The 16,652-nt window shown below is 38.1% G+C and overlaps 1 protein-coding gene across 1 annotated transcript in view; it reads left to right on the top strand.

The window, feature by feature from the left end:
* The window catches only part of ITGA9 (integrin subunit alpha 9), a 212,176-nt gene that overhangs the window by 84,591 nt on the left and 110,933 nt on the right, over nt 1–16,652 (top strand). The gene's annotated exons all lie outside the window — the stretch shown is intronic.

The raw sequence follows: 16,652 nt of genomic DNA on the forward strand, positions 1-16,652 counted from the left end.
GTCTGTTGACTGGATTTGGGGGACAAATTGGTAACAGGAGAAAAGGTGTCAGAGATGGGTTTCTCATGAAACCTGTAATCTTTCCTGACTGTGTCTTTTTAATTTGAAATGTTTTTGGGGGTTTTTGGTATTAAAAAAATCTCCTAAGAACAGGAGAAACCCCACAAGCCATTTAGTAGTTATGCTGTTTCTATTCATGTTAGCAACAGTGCTGAACATCTGGTGTAAGTCCTTTCTGATCTAATGTCCCATTGCAACTCTAATTTTAAAATTGTTGCCTTATTTAGAAACCACTCTAGTTTTCTTGCTGCTTTTAATCTCAGTGATTTTTCTTGTGCTCTATGTTAGTGTTTATATCTTGTGCCAATTGCATCACCCATTATGCAGCTGAATCTGAAAGCAGCATCATCACACTTCTTGGTTTCTTTGTAATGGGAGCTGCAGTGGTTCTAAAAAGTCTTGGTCAGAGAAGTCTTGCAAGATTAAATTCTCCAGTACAGCACAAGCTGTGTAAATAGCTGTAAATCATGAATGTGCTTGAGTTAACTTCCTCCCCTTCTTCATAGGGTTTATGTGAAATGGCAACCTACTGCACAGGGGGGAAAAAAAGCTCTGTATCATATTCTCCACTTCCAGAAACAGCCTGCGCCTGGGTTTCAGTAAGTCAGCTGCACTGATGACCATGCTGCTGATACACAGGGATTTGGCTTCAGTCCAAGAATAGGACTGTCTTTCTACTGGTCAGATGTAGCATGTAGGTTATTACAGCAGGGTTATGGGCTATTCACCCAAATGCCTTGTTTCTGTTAGTGCAGTTTCTTCTGTGGTTTTATAGGTTTTTTTTTTGTGAAATATGATTTAAGTGATGTGCAATTATCCTGGAGAGAATTTAGTATTTCTGTGAGCCTCATAGGAAACAATAGCCTAGTGCCTTTGTTTTAGCTCAGAGATTTTTCTCTTGTTAATAAACAGGATAGCAATAGGAGCTTTATCTGAAAAATACCTTGCTTTAAAATTTAAAATGTTTTGCTTCAGGGTGTATTTCAGACAATTAACAATCTCAAGAAGTTCTTTTAAGATAGCTCAATAGCATTATCTCTGTTTTACAGATCAGAAAGTGAGGTAGTAAAACAAAACAGTTTGCTCAAAACTACAAAGGAAGTAAGCGTCAAAATCCTGTGTAGCTTTTGCTCCTTTTCAGGTAAAATCCAAAAGAAGAAATAGGGCCAGGTCAAGCAGTGCGTATGGTGAACTTGGCCACATTGCACCTTATGCAAGCTGTACCTAAGCAGGTTCATTGGAAGTAATTTGTATGAGAATCTGTTATATTAATTTAGTTGAAAAATTTGTGAATTGAATGTACTGGAATTTTTTGTTGTGGGAGTTTTCTGTTTAGCAGTTTAGATGTGATCAAGAGGTCACATCTGTGTAACCTTCAGAAATCACCTAAGAAGAAATTTTTGACATTTTTGACCTTTCTTCTCAGTTTTTTAATGTTCTTTAATAGACTTCAGAAGATACTGGGTTTGAAAGAAAAACCAATTATGGAAAGAATGCAGCAAAATGTTTCACCCAGACTTGAAATCTTCCTATACCTGTGCTTCTCCTTGGTGTAGACTGCCTTTCATCAGTAGATTTTTGTAGTTCTGATAGAGAAAGGTATTTCTATTTCATGTGCATACCTTTGATATTTTGAAACTTTGGATATTGTTGCTGCATTTTATTTAAGCGGCAGTGATGGACATAGAGATTGGTCTACAGATCTGGCTTATACAGAAACCTGAGCTCAGAGGAGATGGCAGGAGCAGTGGCTGCAAAGAAGGACTGCTGGAAGGACAGAAATTCATTTTAAGAATAGGCTGAAGGAGCTTGAGGACAAGCAGTGCAGTACAAAGGACCTTGAAAATAGCTTTTTGATCTTTGTTACTGCCATTTTCAGAGAACTGGGACTTTGCGTGTACTCTTCATGGGACAACAAGGGCTCCTGATTGCAATTTTAGTCCTGCCTCATGGCAGATTGAAACATAGTTTGGTTTTGGTACTATTAGTTAGAAAGATGTCCAGCCTTCATTTTCATTGCTTAGGAATATTCTTTCTTCCCATGTAATTCTTTTCAATTGGTCTGTAAGTGTATGTTATCATACATTTGGGGGGCCTGTTTGTTAATGTGCCATTTTACTCTCTGTGGGGATTGACCAAATCAGTTCCTAAGTAATACCTTACATTCAGACCATGTGCTATGTTTTTCTAGAGACAGAAACATAATTTTTATTGTATGTGGGATTTGTGTGTGTATGTTTAAGAAACAATTTTAAAGCAAGTCTAGTGAGGCTAAACTTGAAGTTTGAAAATTATTGCTAATTGAGTAGAGGTCTTTCAGTAATTTTCTGGTCTCATTTTTCTATAATAAAGGGTTAGTGTGTTACAGTACCATGTAAAACGCAGGAGAGAAGCAGAATTTGTTACAGTTCTAGTAAATGGAAAGAAAAATTGGCCTTTTTAAACTGTTGTGCTTTTTATAGGTTTTTCTGGTCCCTCAAGGCTGGGGTGGAACTCAAGACACAGCACAAGATTTTTCAGTGTGTAGAAATAATCAGACCAGGGTCAGATTTTTGAAAACGATGCATGCAAACTGCATCTGCTTTCATGTGAAAACAAAATAATCATAGAAACACAGAATACGCTGAGCTGGAAGGAACCCACAAGGATAATTGAGTCCAGCTCCTGGCCTTGCACAGGACATCCCCAGGAGTGACACCATGTGGCCAAGAATGTTGTGTAAACACTTCTTGAACTCTGTCAGGCTTGGCGCTGTGACCACTTCCTTGAGAAGCCTGTTCCAGTGCCCAGTCACCCTCTGGGGAAGAACCTTTTTCTAATATCCAACCCAAACTTCCTCTGACACAACTTCAAACCATTCTCTTGGGTGCTGCCACTGGTCACCACAGAGAAGAGATCTATGTCTGCCCCTTCTCTTCCACTCATGAGAAAGTTGTAGACTTTGGTAGCTATATGCAGGGTCAGTTGGAAGGGTAATAATTTGATTTGCATGTCAAATATGTACCTCTATATACACAGTGAATGAAATGGGCAGGTGCTATTTAGGTAGGGATTTTCAGAGAAAACTGGTTTTGACTAGTTGTTTAGCTCACTGTTTCAATGTGACAGCATTGAGGTTGAAGGTTGTCATCTAAGATACCAGTGTAAGGACTCATGATGGCACAAGTCTTTATTTGAAGAGTTCCATAAATTTCTACCCATCAAGATAGAGAGTTATAAAAATGTTTTATTTGACCAAGTACTTTAAAAACAAATTTTAAAGATGAAAGGAAGTGAAGGATGTGTAAAAAATGACTTTCAAAAGGTGTAATCCTTTTCTGGTTGTGTAATGTCACGAATGTTTTTCAGGACTGCATGGCTGCAGTGATGTTCACCTGTGCTTCACCTCCAGGGCAATGATTTTATCAATTGGATGTGCAGGTTTTTCTTTCTTTCAAAGAAAGATTTTACTTTGTTTCAGGAGAAATGACTTCTGGACTTTTTGACTAATCCTGATTTTCTTTGAAAAAGAGACAATTTTCCTCTCTTTGGGTTTCCAGAGAAGCAGATTAACAAACCTTCATGAATGTCATTCTGAGTCTTACGGTAGTCATGGCTTCTTCTGGGTAGCCAGTTTTCACTTACACTAGCCAAGAAAGTAAACTGGCGAACCTTCAGTCTTACATAATTTTGTCTTTGCAAAGCAGGTAACTTTGGGTTTATGTAGTGTACCACAAATATCTCAGTTACTGTTTCCTAAAGCATTAAGGTTAAGCAACATTAAATGTAACAGTCTTATGCAAGGATTTGAAGTTTTAGGAAAATATTTAATTTATCTACCACAAGCTTGGACTTGCTAGCAGCGAACAATTGTTATTTTAGGATCCACTGGATGATTTGTAATATATTTTTATGTTGTTTTCGTTGTTTAGGTTATTTTTAATGCCATTTCCAAGGAAAATACGTCGTCAGTTTGTAAAAGGTAGTTGTGATGGTAGGTCTTTGAGATGATATGTGCTACAAACTGGCAGTTACAGGAATGGAAAAGTCAGCTGAGGCTATTTCTGCATAATGAAAAGGGTTTTCCTCTCAGAGGCCTTGGAAAAACTTGCTGGAGGTGGATACTGACAACTGTAACATGAGCTGTATTTTTTCCTTTTTGAGTGCTTTTTAAATGTCATATGCTGAGAGAAGTCTCTTCTTTACAGATGAGTAGTGCTAAAACCAGATTTCTGCAGAAAGAGAATTCCAATCACTTTAAATAAAAAGAAAACCTAAAAATCCTTCCACATTTTTAACAAAACTGAGCTAAGTAAGCCTTTTCTTTTCTTCCTGTTGCTTGTGATAACTCATTTTATTCTTCCTTTCCTGACTGAGGTATTTTTTAAAAGAATCAGGTTATCTGTGGGCAGAGGCAAATAATTTCTGCCATCTAGATTTAAATATCTACTGTGTTATATGGAGCTTTTAACAGGACATTTTTCTGTTCTTAGTAAAATGTTCTGTGTTTAGTGTGTCTTGAGACACACTATACCAGTAAGTCTAGCATATAAATTTGCCTTCAGGCTCTCATTTGTAGCTGTTTTCATGATTTCAGGTTATGGAGAATTCCAGCTGTCATGCTTGAAATCAGTCTGGATTGTGAAGAAGCTGAGAATAGTTGTCTGGACACATGCATTTATCTTGGGAAAGGAAAGAAAGAAGTGCAGTGCATTTTTAGAAAGCTTTCTCAACTCACATCCTTCCCTGTGTTGTTCTCTAAGATTATAAAACATTACTGACTGTCTTTGTTTGAAAAGACAGGTGTCTGCTAAGGAAGGCAGGAGCCTCCCTTGAAACGGAAAATGTAAACCCCCTCCCTCCAACTTATTATAATTTTGAAATTATGGGGCCCTCAGGCAAAGATATGGAAGTAGGAATAACAGTTCTTTATTAGAAAATGTAAAAATGACAAAAAATTGCAGTAACACAAAGCAACATTGACAGTAGGAATATGATCTGACACCCTGTTGGTCAGGGTGTTGGTAGCTGTCCAATTAAATTGTGGCTGCAGTCCTCCTGGAGTGACAAATATGGTTCTGTAGAAGGGTATCGTTTTCCTCGGAAGGTTCAGTGGTGGTGTAGATGGGCCTGGTCTTCCTCTGGGAATCCAGTGGTAAAGAAAGCTGCTCCTCTGGGAATCCAGTGGGAAAAGGCTGCCTGTGGTGTTCCAAACTTCAGACTATATCCATGTAGGAATGCTTGGCTCCTCCTCCTGAGTATCTCACAGAGTATCTCACAATGGGATCGTGTAATTTTATCAGTCATGCAGTGAGACTCAATGACCCATTAACAGCAGGTATTTCCTGGAGGGAGGATTGGTTTGTGGAAGAGATAAAAAACTGCCCCACCTGGTTTTAACAAGTGGCTCCATTAACAGAAGATAACTGCTCCACCTGTAACAGATGGCAATAGAATACACACCCCCAGCCACATCTTGCATTTCCAACCTAAGACACTGACCTGTTACCTGGCCACTCCATGATTACTATAACAAGAACTTGTGGTACAGCAGGTGTACTTTGTCCCCTCAGAATGTGTGTGAGTCTTTCCTTTGAGATTATAGCCTCTTCCAAATAAAATCGTGATGCATTAATGAAATAAATCCTAGCAATAATATTACCCCATGATTTGATTATGGTAATAAAATCATTTGTACAGGGATTCAAAAGTGCTTCATTAAATACTTACACATTTTGTTAAGGAGAATAAGAATGTATTCATATGTCACAAAGTTTATGCTGTGCTTTTAATGCATTTGTAAATATGGACAATGTCAAATACTGTTTGCCAGAAATAAACAGACTAAAATGTTCTGGAAACTCAAGAGTCCCAAAAACTTGCTGAAGAGTTCTCTGGCTCCACATTGTAAACCTTTTCTAAATCTTGTAATGCAAGGGAAATTTCAGGAAGCACTGAGAGCTTTAAAGTGTCAATATATTAAAAAGGGTAGGAAAGCTGATCTAAAGGGCTGTAGATTGACATCATTGTACAAACAATATAATGGAAATGCAATTATGTCATGCTCAAGAAATTAAAGGAACAAAACCAGCTTGATTTAAAAAACAAAAAAGCCCAAACCCCGAGTAATGAATTAATGAGTTTGATCAGTGAAGGTAGCTATGACGATTGTGATAGAATTTTAGGGGCTTGTAATTTCACTTAACATTTTATGCCCTATGATTTAAAAAAAGATTTTAAAATAAGACAAAATTTGTATATGTAAAAGTTAATGTTTTTCAGACTGATGTAGAAAGGAGATGTCAGTGTAGGGTTATTAGGTGGGTTATTTATAATTATGGTCTAGAGAGATCAGTAGAAAGCTTAAAATTAGTTATTAAAGATCTGAAAATAAATACAAAATTACTTCCACATTTTGCAGATAACATAAAAATACTTGGTTAAAAGGGGAGGATAGGGACTTTTTTATGAAGTGCTTTGAAGCCTCTACTATGCTGAGCCAATTAAGTAAAGTTTATTTTAATCTATTTAAGTGTGAGATCATTCATCCAGGAACAAAGACTGCAACCTGCCTACAAAAGAGGAGAAGGGGCTTTGTGTTAGTTTGAAACAATTCAAAGGAAAACATTCTGGAATGAGCTGTCTGCTTTAAGGTTCCAACAATCCCATTCCACCAAAAAGAAATTAACACTAATAGATGAAAGTGAAAAAAACCCTGGTTTATTAACAAACAGCTTGAGGTGGAGCAGGGCAGTTCTGCTCCACTTCTGCCAGGGCGATGCCCCCATTTTTTTTTTCAGACAGACAGCTGTGGAATTGGTCCTCAAGGCAGCTTAGAGATTGCTACTGCAGCTTCTCCAAACCAAGGAAAAAAAACTAAAAAGAAAGCCTAAGAAAAGGTTACATAGTCACCGGCATAAATACCACACAAACACCTGTGCACCAGCAGCCTCTACACACACAGGTACATGAGGACCCTGGATACAGGTCTTAAGGATACAGTAACAATTTTTGGGCACAGATTATGATGGGATACAATATTGTGGTGAATCACCTTAAGACAGGCTTGTCTTCTGCAAAGCGTGGGCCTTGAGAAAGATTTCAGGATCATAGCAGACCAACAATTGAACATGACTTCTCAGCATGACAGTTGGCAAAAAGAAGCAGCGAGGTTTTTGGGCATACATACAGCGAGAATACAGAGAGAATAGTTCTTTGGAGTGGGTCTTCTTCTGTATAGATTCTTCTGTATAGATTGTTACTTTGACTGGGGGTAGAATTGTGTGTTCACTGATGAAATGCTTCCTGTTTCGATGATGTAAAATCTATAAAACCTGATCAAGTGTTACAAGGGAAGGCCTCACTTAGAAATTTGAACTAATCACAGTGTTTTTATTTTAATGAAGGCCAAGAGTCACCTAAGTAGCTATTTGTAATCTAGTAGAGAAAGGTGTGACAGAAACCTGTGACTGAAATATGATGTCATGTGTATTTAAAGAAGCCAGACTCAGGACCTTTTAAATCCAAGAGGGATTACTGTAGGACCTAACTATATGTGTTCCTGGAAAATATCTGTAGCTAAACAAATTACTTAATGTGGTGGAAGATTAACAAATGAGTTGTGATGTCTGGGACATACAAGAAGGTAGACTAAATGATACAGTCTATTACTGCCTCTTAGGATAATTTAATTTTAAGAGGGGGTAATTTAAAGTATTATTAGTAACACAATATTTGTTTTCTAAGACTTTTCTGTTGATAGAGACAAATTATAGGAAAGCAGTTTCTCTGTATAGGAGTTTTGAAACAGTACCAAAAGAGAGATATGACAAAATTCCACAGCCAGTGGGGTAAAAATGGCAGATTGTGGTTCCTGTCTGGGAGTGAAGATACAATTTTTGAACAAATAATACAAGAATTGAGATAAAGTTCAAAATATCGCAACTTGTTCATGTCCATTTGTATTCATTATCCTCACAGCACAGTTTGGTGAATAAAACACACTCCTGGTGTTATGTGTCCAAGCCAAGGCAAAGCTCAGTTTGTGCTTGAGCAAGCTGTTCAGGGAATCTGATACACACTTCTGATCTGTGATTTGTTTGTTTGACTGTGTCTACTACTGAAGCTCCCTACACAGCTATTTTTCTTAAGTATCGCAAAGCATTTAGATGTTGCTGGTGGTGATTTTTAGGATTTGGTATGTGCTCCTTGTAGCTCTGTCATCCTGGCCTGTAGCCTTGATATCGTTGTCTTGTCCATGTCCCCTTCACTTTGTCTTTCCTAAGCTCTGAGTACCATGCTTCTGATGCACTTACAGCTCTCTGCAGTTGCTCCTTGCACTATCTGGTATTTTTTCTCCCATGCACTTACGGTGCTCTCATATGCTCTTACTTCAGCACTGCGTTCCAGTCAACTGGAAATTGAACAGACCCTGGAAAAATACATTCCAAAGTTCATTCAGAAGGAAAATTAAGGAAATAAAGGAAATTAAGGAAATACTTCACTCCTGAAAAGGAAATAACATTAGTTTTGATCTAGTTTGGTAGCTAGAGCAAGTATATTTATTGTGGTTGATGCTGTTACCAAAATTGCTTCCAATCCTAGTGCTGCTGAGCCCTCAGCCTTTGAGAACTCAGTTACCCAAGGGCAGTGTTACTGTGCTACATAGACTCAAACTGAAGGGCAGCAAAGGGCTCTTTTCCCTTTGCACCTCTGCCACGGTCAGTGTCAGAGGTGTTTTTGGCACAATACAACTGGTTCCAGTCACGTTATACCTTAGACCTGAGAAGATGTCTTTCTCCACAGAATTGTGTCTTGGTTTTTTATGGGTTGCTGTATACAGAGGAGGTCATTCTGTATCACAGCCCTTCACAAAATGTCTATATTGTGCTCAGAGTACCATGGAAATGATTATAATCAGGAGGAAAGAAATGGTTATTTCTGAGATGTCCAAAGCCCAAAGACCCAAGGAGAGCCGTCTAGACAGATGAAGATCATTTTACACCTCTACAATGCACGATAATATCTAGTGCAGATAAACATGTATTTTAATGACTTTTTGTTATATTTTCCTGAAAACCGAATTATAAAACAATAAGCCAATCCCCAATGCCCCTTGCCCCCATTGTTCCCTCACCCTTCACTTCTTCTGATACTTTCTCCTTATGACTCCCACTGCTTAGAATCTCTATAAGACCTCTCCCCAAGGATTTGTGTTTTTAGCTGTCGGGGTCTGTGGTGGGGAAGAGGCTAATTCTGCCCTTTCCCAGCTTTGCTGAATGTCCCAGTATGTCACAAGATATTCTGTTTATCCATTTAGAGTTACTATAAATAATCTAGAATAGTCTTCCATGAAAGCCAAAAATTTGTGTTGTTACCAAAATTTTACATGTTGTGAAACTGAGAGATGGGAATTTAAGAAAGTATTGCTATTAGGATAAACACATTTGACCCGTTGCATAATGTATAAAATAATCAAAAGTACTCAAAGGAGAATATGTAATCAAAGGAGATGTGTAAAGTGGTAATACCTGCACCTAATCATCATATTAGGTTAAAACCTTATTGCAATTCATGCAATGTTGCTGTTTTAAAATGCCATTTTTTCTATTCCCTGTGAATGCATCTCCAGCTTCAGAGTAGAGCTCTCAACTCTGATCTGAGGAAATAGTTTCCACTTATTTGTGGAAATATGTTCCTTGTTTGTTTTTCAAGCCCACAGAACTTGAAGGGAAAGTTTTGATTTTCCTTGGTTCCCCTGAGAAACACTTGTTCGTTCTGCTCTTGTCTGTGGGTATAAACAGTCTCCCTTTGTCATTGTGTAATATCCTCTGAGAGATGGGCGGCTGTATTTGCTGATGTGGCTTCTAAGCAGGAACAAGGAGAAAAGCCTTATCATTGTCAAAAGGAATGGCAAGCTTTCTATTAATTTGTGATTTCAGCTGTAAATGGACTAAAATGACCATAAGGTTTCTGAAGTACTGATGTACTGATTCTTTCCTGTTCTTCATTTTGCTTTTGTGTAAGCTGTGAGCAGAGGCTCAGAGACTGAAGAGGGGGGAGTGTTAGCACAATGCTGTCTGGCTGATCAGAGGAGAATGAAAGAAGAGGAGAAAAGTGGTGGGGAGGAGGAGGACATGGAGACAAGGTGTTACTGAGATGATTGTTAGCATACTGATATGTAGGTATGTGCAGCACAGGAGAACTGGAGGGTAGGAGAATGTCCCTGGCACCATGCACAATGCTTGTGCTATGTAATGGATAAGTTTCCTTTAACTCTTCTTCTCAATATTTCTTGGTTAATAATATTAATTCTATTAGTTAGAGTGTTACAAATAGTGAATGGGAACTCGTCATCTTCAGAGACAAATATTGCTTCCAGAATAATATTGCTTCCCTCACCCTCTTCAGATGTCACAGCTTGTATCTGTACAGAAGTCATGGCACAGGGGAGTAAAGAGCTCAACTTATGGGTCCTGGTTTCAGAAGTCTGCTAGTAGATATCTAGGATATGAAACATGAATTGATATTAAATATAAAAGCTGACATCACAGCTCTGTTCGAATTTTTAAATTCACATAACAAAGCAGACAATTGTAACACTCTTTCCTTTTACTTGAATTGATTTTAAATTCTGCTTCCAAGAGGATTAGACTAATAAATCCTCTGTTTAATAGTGCAAGAATAGACTTGGGTCATGTTATTACAACTGTATTGGGTTTGCATGGCCAGGTTTTGGTGGCACGGGGACTGCAGGAGTTCTTCTGCGAGGAGCTACTGGAAGCTTCCCCCATGTCCAACAGAGCTAATATCAATTGGTTCCAAGATGGACCAGCTTCTGGCCAAGGCCAAACCAATGAGAGATGATGGTAGCACCTCTGTGATAACATATTTAAGAAGTAAAAAACAGTTACTGAGCAGATGTAATTGTGCTCAGAGAAGAGAGGAGTGAGAGTATGAGATGGCAACAACTAGGCAGACACTGAGTTGAGTGGAGAAGGAGGGGTAAGAGGTGCTTCAGGCATTGGAGCTGAGATTCCCCTGCAGCCCCTGGTGAAGTTCATGGAGTGCTGTCTCCCATGGGAGGGACCCCATACTGGAGCAAGGGAAGGACTCCTCTACCTGAGCAGCAGCAGAAGCAACACTCAATGAGCTGATCATAACTCCCTTCCCCCATCTCCCTGAGTCACTGTGGAGGAGGTAGAGCTTGGAAGGAGGGATGGGAAAAATGTGTTTTTAAAATTTGTTAAATTTCTCATTATCTTACTCGGAATTTGGTTGGAAATAAATTCAGTTTATTTCCCCAGTTCTAGTCTCTTTTGCCCATGATGGTAATCAGTGACTCCTTTTCCTTGCAAATCATTGGATGTCCTTTTATCATCCCACTCCCCTGTCCAACTGAGGAGGGTAGTGATAGAATGGCTTTGGTGGGCACCTGGTATTCAGCCTGGTCAAACCACTACAGCAACACTCCTCCCAGATTCTCATTGTGTTCCACCTATTTTCCTGTTACCAAAAGAAGGATTTATATTTTTGTGTGTAAATACCTCTAGATTTCATAAGTAGTCTGTTCTCATTTCAATAGTTTGTAAATGAAACTACAGGAACATCATTCTTCTCATGTACTTTGCCTCTCTCTTTCAGATGCATGCAGACAGGAAGGCGTGCTGAATAGTATGTTGTTTTCTTTGCAAGAGCCCCAAGGACCATTTCTATCGCTCCTACTTTACTAAATTAACTGTCAGTAAAAACACTGATATTAACCTTCCTTCATATCTAGCTATCCTTTTCTACTCAGGATGATTCTCCTTACTTTGAATCCTGGCACAATGCTGCTATTTTTTCCTGTACATTTTTACAGGAAACTGGGCTTAACTAGAATGTTTCCTTGTTTCATACATATATGTGTTTCTTATAAAGCTGTATTGATGAAATGCTTTTTTGTATCACAGCCTTGAAAGAATCATAAGAATTATATTGTCAGGTCTTTAATTCAGGAAAAAAAAATGTTAAAAAGAAGTATCTATCAAAATATATTTTCCACTGCTACTGTGATGTTTCAGAGCCATCCAGTCTTTCTGCCCACTGCCTCTTGACTCTTCTAGCAGATTTTCAGCCACCTGTTCTCCAGACATCTTTTCACTTTTTGGTGTGTGTGCCAAGAGGAGTTGCTGATCTAATGGAAGCAGTTATGTGCTGGAGTAAAGCATTTAGGAAAAGGGTAAAGAAAGCACTCCCATTCTTTTGAATGATAACCCTAAATAACATTAGGACATGTAACACCTTGCAAATACTTTGCTTTTTTTTTTCCTGTTCTAAACTTTGAAATTTTTCAAAAGTCTTGTAATAGTTCAGTTTACCAACAAAGGCTATTCACCTGCTTGTTGAATTGTAGCTGTCACAAAATCTTAAGACAGTAGCATGTATGATTGAAACATCAGGCCTCTGACTGCCTTCATGTACTATTAATTTGACAAAAGTTCTCCTGTAACTTTGTAAATGAGCTTTTACTAATCAAGTAAACTTTTAGTTCTGTCTCTTCTCTGGAAAAGAGGTTGCAGTTGGGTTTTTTTTCTCCTTTTAACTACAGTAGTATCTTAAAACCTTAAAAAAGAGAAGTATTAAAGAATCCCCATCTTCTACATAATGGAAAGTAGATATTTTCTAGTTGATTTTGTCATGATCGTGTTATGCATGCCTTTGCAGTGAGGAGACATCAACTTGAAAATTATGCTGGTCTGAAATAATTTATTACAAGTCCTAGAATATCTTTATCATAGTAAGTAGAGAACAGAGGAAAGCTCTTGAGAGGACAAAGGTTGTTATTCTTTTGCATAGTAGGAGGCTGAAGGTATTAACTTGCACTGGGACTTAACACCAAGGTGTCTAATCTTGGAATTGATAAGTGTTGCAAGGAACAGGGCAAGGAAGTTAAGTTGCTCCTTTTTCATTTTCAGGTACTAGAATGACATGTACACATTCATTCATTGGAAATGAATGAAAATCTTTCTTGAAGTTAAAAGCCAGTTGGTCTAATTAACAGTCTTATTGAATTGCACAGCTTCTAAACCTTGCACCCTGGATGACTCACAGTTTAGAGAGGGAGACTGGGGTAACAGGAGAACACAGTTAAAGTCAAGCATTGTCATCTTATTGGTTCATAAGCTAAGATGTATGTTTACTAAGACCTACAGCAGTGATTTCATTTGATAAATTGTGGCAGTAGTGGCTTTTGTTTCTGAAGGCTGGTGGGAATTTGAGTAATTTGTGAGATCATGGTTCAGGGAACTGTTTGTCTCTCGACAAGGAGTTGAGTATTTATGTGGTAGTGACCTGTGAGCTGATTCAAGTTGTATGCTGGATTAGCATTAGCATAGTGTCTTACATTTTCCAGCATAAATATGTTTTCTGTTAAATTGGGATCGTCAAATTTATTCTGTGTATTTGAGCCTGTAAAAATTCCTAGTCTAATTTTAGTGCTTGTTATTTAGCACCTGAAATAAATACATTTAGACTAAAAGTTTCAATCTGTGCGTTTTAAAAAACGGGTTCTGGAATTCATTCTCTGTCATTTAGCTAAGCAGAATTTAATTCTCAGAAGTACTGAAAAGCTGTGCTGAATTCAGTTAAAGCTCTGGAATTCATGGGTTAAAATCCTGGGGATCAAGTCAGAGAGAGTAGAAAAAGGCTGGACAGGTTCATAGAACTTTCCCACAGAGAAAGAAAAGAGAAACTGCAGGAAGACATGAACAGAAGTATCAAGCAACTGTGGAAGTCATGCTGATGATTTTGTGTATTTCTTCAGATGCTGCTGCTGAAAATTAGTTGATATTCCTTCTTTTAATGGGCCATGTTTCATCCTTTATTCCTGCTGTAGGTTGTGGGCAATATTTACATCTCAATTTATTTCTCAGCCCATTGGCCATAATTAAAAATGGAATTTTGCACTCTCTAGAGTCCTTCTTGGAGGCTTTCACCTTGTTGAAGAAAGGAGATTAAATGTGATGATTTAGTGAGCTCATGTACAGTCCCCTGAGTCTACTGTGGCACTGAGCCAAAAGAAAGCTGAAATGATATCCAGTCTGGCAACCACTTGCACCATGAGTAGAATAAATCCTATCTCTTGACTTAAACTCTGTCTTGTTCCAGCCCAATTCCTGATGTGTGTGGGCTCTTGGTAGCCTAAAGTTAAAGCTGTAAAAGGCAGTGGCTGTCTGCCAAGGCAGTGTGCCTTTAGGATGTTGGACTCTATATTTGTGTGTTGTCATGATGTGCTTTAGTCCATGTCTCCTAAAAGTGACAAAAATTATTTCTTACAGTTATCACACTTCATCATCAGTTGAAAATTATGTTCAGAATCACGGATGTGAAGTTTGGTGATTGCTCTTTCCTTACTTTTCAGATTTTTAAGACTTTTTGGTACTAAAGTCAAACAGAAATACAGTCATAAATCTGGCAGAGGCTTTGCTTTCTTGCTTTCTTCTGCTCTGCTAAATCAGAGAAAAAAAAAGAAGGAATATCTGGCCATGTACAGTTACTGCCACAACATTCAAAAATTTCTTTGAGATGATTGTTCTGTGAGAGGAGATATCAAACCTTTGTTATCGTATTTGCTAGGGTAAGCTTTCCAATTCAGGCATGGTGAAAACTTGCACTAGTTCAGTGACTCCAGTCTGTACAGATTAAGTATTTATTGCTGTTACTTACTAAACCCTAGTTGCATAATTGTTTCTGTTCATAATTGGAACTCCTAGTATATTTCACTCGTAGTGTCCTTCAAGACTTCTTTTCAATTACTGAAGCTGTGCTGTCCATATGCTATGATTTGCCAGGTTTGGTTTTTCAGAGCTCAGAAATGTCTTTTGCCTATATTACTTCCATAGCAAAACATCCTTGCGGTGTCAAGCAGTGATTACATGTAAAATCTGCTTTTGGAAATCATATCCCTTGACAAATCCAGTTCATAGGGTCATGCAACTTATACAAAAAATGTACCATTTCCTTGCTTGAAGGATTTTTCAGTCTATCTCAAACCTTATTTGCATTGAATTTTTTGACTTCTTCTGGGACATCAGGAATACCTAAAAGCTATCTGCAAGCTCTGTCATCAATATATGATTCAACACAGAAAAATTGAGTAGACTGAAAATGAAAGAAATTGATTATCTTTATATGTTCATATCCAGGCAGTCTGTTGTGTACCTGTGAGACAGAACTGTCTTGTCTCTGTTTTACTGAGAACAAATGCCACAGACTGTTGCCTTTGTTTTTGAAGCATTGTGAGCAGAAGGGAACATGTGGCAAAATTAATAACTGGGCAGCATTCATAATTTTATCCTTACTTGAAGATAAATGACTCTGTGAAATGTATTCCCCAGGGCTGTGGTGGTAGAGAAGTCACAATTTCACCACTAAAATCAAGTAGAACACCAGCAAACAATAAAATGCACTCCAGCATTCATCAAAGTCAATAGGAAACACCTTTTGACTTTAAAGGGCATTGGACTGAACCCTGCAAGACCATATTAAAACATGTAGAAGTGATTAAGTACTTATTCTTACTATACTGCAGTAATAAAGTCACAAAAATAGTAGGTGGATTTCACTGCATACATTTTATTATTCTGTGTTTACATGGTTGATTGCATACAGTTGGATTAGGTGGCAATTTGCCTGATGGTTTGTGTTTGACTGTTGCTGTATGGCATGCTCTTTTGTAATCTTGTTTCTCTGTATACAAAGTCTTCATGTAGGCTGATAACAATCCTTACTTAATACACTTGATTTTCTGTGAGAACAAGGCTATCAGCTTCGGTGAGTTGTAGTGTTGTTATTCAGTAGTCTCAGTATGGTAAAATGCCTACCGTAGGAATACAGCTGAGAAAGGGGCTGCAGCCATGAGTGTCTCTTCTGCTGAGAGGTTTAATAGTGCTGCAGATTATGCATAGTCCTTTTTATGGGATTGGAAAGAAGTCAAGATATCACCATTGCTGTCTGTTGTTGATCAGTGCTCTTTACCAAGAAAGCACAAATCGCTCCAAGCAGTGTGCAGTCTAAACTTCAGAGTACTGGCAGACATTCGTATTAGGGTAGGGAATTTAAGGGCTAGCTGATCGTGCAGGAGGGTAAATGTCATCCAACCTTATATTTGCTATTATTCATCCAACTAACCAATGATTTGGGAATTTGGTTAGCCACTAATCTTTGGCTTCAGAGATCTGTGGACAGTCAACATATTGGAGACAGCAAATGGTTGTTTTGAAACAGATCAAACAGGGTGGTCTGAAAAGCATTTAGTACCCAGGTTTCCCACATCTGGAAGATGTAATTTTAAAGTCATTGCATCTCAATTGCTTCTTGTGGTTGGCGGGCTGTGTTCAGAGAAACCCACTAACCAGTGCAAGGCAAAGTTGAGAGCTGGCCTATGTGAAAGTTTGATGTGCTTACTTACGGGATTTATTTATTGCCTCAATTTAATCTGTGCTGAATTAATGCCATGTTTTTAAGTAATTAAAATTTAAGAGGAATGTTTGCCTGTGAAAAGGTAGAGCATTTGCACTTAGATTTTCTGGTAAATTGGATTTTGGAATTCAGGACTGAACAGAACACAATGA

Source organism: Ammospiza caudacuta, chromosome 1, assembly GCF_027887145.1.
Source record: "Ammospiza caudacuta isolate bAmmCau1 chromosome 1, bAmmCau1.pri, whole genome shotgun sequence".
Lineage (NCBI taxonomy): Eukaryota > Metazoa > Chordata > Aves > Passeriformes > Passerellidae > Ammospiza > Ammospiza caudacuta.